The sequence below is a fragment of the Schistocerca nitens genome, chromosome 1 (assembly GCF_023898315.1).
Source record: "Schistocerca nitens isolate TAMUIC-IGC-003100 chromosome 1, iqSchNite1.1, whole genome shotgun sequence".
Lineage (NCBI taxonomy): Eukaryota > Metazoa > Arthropoda > Insecta > Orthoptera > Acrididae > Schistocerca > Schistocerca nitens.
In genome coordinates, this window is record NC_064614.1 from 524,551,723 (window position 1) to 524,558,215 (window position 6,493).

At 41.9% G+C, this 6,493-nt stretch overlaps 1 non-coding gene across 1 annotated transcript; it reads left to right on the forward strand.

Moving 5' to 3' along the window:
• Window positions 1-2,513: 2,513 nt before the first annotated feature.
• On the forward strand, window positions 2,514-2,585 carry Trnaw-cca (transfer RNA tryptophan (anticodon CCA)). Its single transcript has one exon. It is a non-coding gene; the product is annotated as a tRNA-Trp (tRNA).
• Window positions 2,586-6,493: the final 3,908 nt, after the last annotated feature.

The window sequence follows — 6,493 nt, forward strand, 5'->3', positions numbered from 1 at the left end:
GCATAGAATTGACAAGTCTCTGGAAAAAGACCTCATCCATAGCAATTCCCTTCCATGAAAGATGAACCAAATCCCATAGAGCAGTGACAGTTTCCGGAGGAGGGTCTGGCCAATCGTCTCGCAGAGTCTTCTTAAGCCGAGCCCACGGGTGCCCTGTGGGATTGAGATCAGGGTACTTTGGAGGTCACGGAAAGCACTGAATAATATTCTCCCTCCTTTGAAACCAGCTCTGAATCCTAATGCTAGTGTGTGATCGGTGATTATCATGTAGATGAGTCAGACGTTCGGCTGTGTACCAAAGTCGAGCTCCAGGGATATTACATTTTCATGGAAATGTTCGTAGCATGCTGAATTGAACTTGCGTTGGATACATTGTAAAGTTCCTGCTTCCATGTAAGATATCCAGCCCCAACATTTCACACTTATGCGTCCGCTTCTAGTGCGAGTGGCCACAAAGCGCGCGTCATATCGTTGCCTATCTGTGCGGTGAACAAAAGCACGACCTCTGCTCTTGGTCTCAGTTGTGCACTCGTCGGAAAAAATTACTTTCCTTCAATCGATATCTTTCCAGGAACTCACAATTGCTGGTCTATCCACGGCTTGTTCGCCAGACAACAGTTAGTTGATAAGAGCACGGCGGGACCCGATTCCACGGTCCTTTAATCTTCTGAGAGCAGTTCTCGACGAGCCCGAGAAATGTGAAGCTCTCCTTAGTTCCCGAAAGAGTGACAAAGGAGCATTCTGGGTCGACCTGAGCTATTCTACATCTTATCTCCGTGTAGAGACTCGTGGTCTTCCAGGTACTGGACGTCTCGCTACCTCACCATTATTTCTAAATCGTTTAATCCATCCCCTTGCTGTGGAAACATCAACACCATAACGACGTCTGGGCTCTGATGCAGTAACACCGATTTCGCTCGCGAACATTCACATCAGCCATTTTGAACCAGACCTATGACGTATGCCAGTCTGCTGATACGTTTCTCGTAGCTGAAAACTATAGACACCAGGTGGCGATCGAAGTAATTACAAATAAATACAGCTATTTTCAATATTTTTACTACGACCATTTGTCTGCTTGATTGAAGATCAAACTATTATAAAATGGACTCTTATGAAAGAATATGGAACCTAGAAAAGCTGCACAATTTGTAGCGAATTAAGGTTTAAAATATTACATGCACAGGTTTAAATTTTTTTAAAAATTAATTGACCCCAGTTAGTCTATCCTTTACGTTCGTAAACCGTCAGCCTATCCACTTATCCACTGAAACATGTGAAACGCTCCTCGTTGCAGTAATTCTACCTGCGTGAAGTTCTTAAATTTCAACCGTTTCGAAGCGCTCGAATAATTATTTTCAAAGGAAATGATGCTGCAATGAATTTCGACTTATTCTGTATTCTATTTGACTATGTAAACACCAAGCCGAAGCTCCACAGACCGCTGGATTTGGGAACACTGGCACTTCTGGACTCGGGCATGCGCCATGTTCTGTTCTTGGACTCTCAATTATTGGGGCCGGGCAGTGTTTTTGCCTCTCATTGTACAAGGTAGCTCCTTCTTGTATTGTGTTGACGCACACGTTTTGCTGTTTCGTGTGTAATAGTTCAGGTGCATTCACTACATGCCGCGGTATCACCGCAGTTTTATTAAGTAGTGTGCTACTCCTTCAGTAAAGGTTCTATGGATTGCTCACATTTACTGCCAAGTGTCACATTTTGTTAATGATTGCAGTAATTTTCCTCGCCAGTGAAAATTGATCCGGCTAAGTTAAAAGCATTCTTTCAAGAGAACAACTCTACCTGTAGTTGCAAGTACTGAGCATGTTGCAGTCAGCGTCCTTGCTCAAAATTCGCCGCCGCGGGAAGGATTCACCTCGTGTCTCCAAATATTCACGTGGTTATGAATCTCTGTCCTCGCCGTTTACTGAGACTTTTCCATTATTACATATGCATTTCCGTTATTACATATGCATTTTCATTCAGTAAATGTTATTGTTGGAGTTCTCAATTTCGCCAGCAGGTTCACGCGTCACCCAAACCTAGACTTTAAGAAGAAATTATTGTCAATATTGTGTTGCTTCTAATATCAAGAGGGGTTCTCCACTTGTGTGGACCAATATCGCACAGTAAACTGAATTCTTCTGATACGTATATGAGCGTATCTGAAAATCGCGGCGAAATCCCAATGTGTAAATTAATAAATGTTAACCACTATCTTCACACAATGCTGTATTTTTATGTGTAAAAATATTTTTTATTGAATTTACACGTGACATATATTCTCGAATAGTAATCAGCTAGCTACACGCTATTTCCGCTTTGTCACGTTTCGAACTACTATCTACATGTACTTCCCAATGTTTTATTTTAATTTTTTGTGTATTAATTCATTACCAGATAATTCAAAGTAGATGTTAATAAAGATATAAATTTCCTTATAAAGTTCACATAATTTAAACTTAAGAATAAAATTCTGTATAACCCTAATGGGAAGGCGTTGTACACCGTGTGACTCCGTGGCGCAACGGTAGCGCGTCTGACTCCAGATCAGAAGGTTGCGTGTTCAAATCACGTCGGGGTCAAAAATTTTTATTTCTTTACTTTCAATGGCACTAATGTTAGTGCCTACTTTCGCATGTGAATTTTTCGGAAACTAAAGTTGTACTAAAATAATTTGGAAAAAAGTAGAGCAAGCTATCAATATATCAGAATACTCCTAAGAGAACCACAGATAATATAAAAATGGTATTCACAATACAACTTGACGCACCTCTTTCCAGCACAAAATCAGTTATGGGAGATATAAATCAGGAGGGGTTTGTTGCACATTACAACTCCAGCTATGTGGTACGAACGGTAGAAGCAAAAGTCGACTTTTAAAGCTAAAACACTAATAGGGTTGATATCATTTCAAGCAAATCACTACAAGCATGTTGTTCATACAGCTACTGTACCCTTTGGATTATTTTCATGCTCCTGTCAAAGACTCAAAACAGGAAAAACCCAGAGGCCATAGACCAGCGACCGTGGATAAGGTTCTGCATCACCATTATACTGCTAGGATATTTTAACGTCCAGGTCAAGAGAGAACAAAAATAACGCGAGATTGTTGGAAGATATCCTGCCCATAAGAGAACAAACAAGAATGGAGAACGCTTAACCAGCCTATTGAGCAAATATGGACTGCTCTTGATGTCTGTGGCCTTTACACTTCTCCCAAGGATGGTCCAGACGTTGCGGAGCCCAGACAGCAAGCTCAAAGAATTCCAGATCGAACAAACAGCAATAGACGGGCAGAACTATTGCGACATTATGAATGCTAAGGTCTTAGAGAAGCTAACATCGATTCTGATCCTTACCTATCACTGACAAAAGCCTCTGAAAAGGACAACGTGTAATATACTACTGGAGAATAAGAAAATTCCTAGCTTTGTTACCACGAAACTGTGCCTCAATGACAGCAAATGCACTAAACCCCTAGCTGACTTCTTCCAGAAGCTATTAAATACCAAAGAACCTACTGAACGACTTCCAATTAGAGATCCAACTAATACCAACACCGAGCACATCTCTTCTCACACGCGCGAGGAAGTTAAAGAGGTCATAAATTTAGTAAAAAATAACAAAGCCTCTGTGGAAGATCGGATAATGACAGAAATGCTGAAATTAGCCGGAGAAAACATACGTAGACGTATACATATAGTAATCCTGGACGTTGGGGCTAGCGTGAAACTCAGACGACTGTATCTCAGCTGTTATCCAACCAATTCACAAGAAAGAAGACAGTTCGAGAGCATAGATTTCATGTATTGAGCAAATACAAAACCTCAAGACCGCAAGAAATGAATTAGTGCGTAGCTACCTTTATAGACTTCCAAAAGGCACACGACTGCTTGGATGGAACCACACTTTCGGAATAATAAGAGAACTAGGGCTGAACCTTAGCCAGGATAACGTTTAGAGGGCAACTCTCATAGAACTGCCAGATCAATACTGGTGCAAGGCAAAGAAACAGCATTTCAACTATATTATTGAACTGCGTCCTGAGAAAATCATCAGATACTGGACCAAATCTCCACCAGCAAACACCGGATTAAAGACGGGGATGAGACAACCTAGGGACCCTACGCCTGGCTTTTACTGAAGAGTTGACTTCACCGGCAAATTACATACAAGATGCTTGTGTACAATTCAAAGCACTGCATTGACAGCACAATAAGTAAAAGTGTATCTCTGTCCCGAGTTCTCGTCGTTGCGGTTTCGGGGGAAATATTTTTGTGTGTTTCTTTTTGGTTAAGATTTTGTGTTTCGTATAGAGTGGGATAGAAATTTGGTTGTCAGGGGGAAGTATTCAACTGTGTTTGTATTTCTGGTAGCTTTTTAGTTGGCATTGTTTTATGTACGCGGAGTTAATGAACGATTGGAAATATTCAGTGAGTTTAAATTTTGGTTAGCAGTTCGTGTACGTTGGCCGAAACATGTTATGATATCCAGCAGTTCAGGTGAGCTAGTGCATGAAGCTGCACTGCCTGATCTGCATCAGTTAAGGGGAAACAGGTGTGTGATAGTTCGTGTCCAACCAGCTGCACTCAGTGGAATATTACTGGTCATAGCGCGCCTCGTAACCAATCTGTGCCTAAATTCTGTGAAATGTACAAGCGTTACGGGCATTCAGCACGCCATTGTCAAGAATGTGCTAGGCTATATCTGAAGAAGAGAAAGTAGAGACGAACTCTTGTTTATTTTTGAGATCAATCCACCACGGATAGTTTAAAGATTTCGGTTATCTAGAAATGGAAGAACTGTTGGTTGGTAACTTGACAGCATCTTGTACCGGACATATAAAATGGCGAGGCCAGTATTAGAATCTGGAGCTGTCTAGATGTATTTTTCGCTTAATACGTTTTTGGTTTATTTTGTGGTCTTTCGCATCGTTTGTGACGTTACTGTCGCTGGATATGGATTACTCGTGTTCACTTATCTGCTATACCAGGGTTGTGTAAGCATAATGCAGTATGTGACGGGTGGAGGAAAGGCGGAAATGATCCGTAGTAGAGTACAGAAACAAAGGATGGGGAAAGGAAGTCGGCCGTGCCGTTTCAAAGGAACCGTCCTGGCCTTTGCTTCAAGCGCTTTAGGGAAATCAGAGAAAACCTAAATCAGGGTGGCCGAAGGTTTGTACCGTCGTTCTCCCGAATGCGACTCTAGTGCACCAACCACTGCGCCACCTCACTCGGTAAAAAACTGAGTCACGAGCCGTGAGTTGTTCAATGAATCAGTATCAGGAGAATCCACACAGGTCAAGTTCATGGTAAACATCCAAAATAATGCACAGTATATGCACTGGAAGAGTGAAGTGTAATGGGGAGACATCATGAAGCCACAATAGGTGCAAAATATCAGGAGTGGAGAAATGCTTAGAGCAATGGAAGAACGGAGAACTACTTTAGAGAGGCAAGGTGCTGCATTAGAAAAATACAGTGCGGACTTAGTACAAACCACGTAACGATTTTCGAAAATCGAAGACACTTTGGAGAAGAAGATTGCGGGACAGTGTAATCACATTGAAGGTGGAAATTTTAATAAGCTAGACGAGAGGATACACCGAGTAGATACAAAATTAGAAACAGTATTGGAAGAGCGCCGCAGCTTCGTCGTGGATCTGCAATCTGAAGTGCGCAGCACAAAGAGGGAGGTTAAAGCATTGAAGGGAATGTTGAATAAAATCAAGTAAGATCTGAAGCTGTCCAAAGAAAATCATAGCAAGTAGCTAGGCTAGGCGGTAGCTAATCTGGATAATAAGAAGCCTACCTTGAGAGAAGAAAATAATGAGAACTGGGCGGAATTTACATGCGAGGGGCATGAGGAAAATGTTAGTAAACACTGCACTACAGAGGCACGCGAGTCCACTGAATACAGATATCGAAGAGGGCTTTAAGCACAGAGAATATATTGAGATCCGGATTGTATGTTGTTTTTCGAATCAGTCTGGCAAACTTCACGAAAAAATTTGGATCAGCCAGTTTGACCACATTCTTCAGCTGCCATGATCATACACTCAAAGAATAAATTTCATGTGTGCACCCCTATGTGGAGACCCTGCGACAACGAGGAGGGTCAGAGCACTTGTATGTCAAAGTTATGATTAATTTCGTCTGGAGTGCGTGGAGCAATACTGGGCCCAAGCACGGCAGGAACGTCAAAAGAGAGAATATTCATGCTGAAAGTATTTGAGATCTGAGTGCAACCGTCCAGTAGAGTATTGTAAGGCTATGGTCATGAGAAACAGCATGTTATATGATCCGTTTACGTTAAAGGATATCGTACGGCCATGTTTCGTTGAACTATCCCAACTGGCAAGAAGACAGATCGCATGGCCGGCAGAGGCATGTATGTGGAGGACAAATTTTAGGACTTGTTGGAGAGTTATAGTTTGAGCATAAATAGGCCGACGGATATCATGCAGAGATTTCTAAGTAGGACAGAGGAC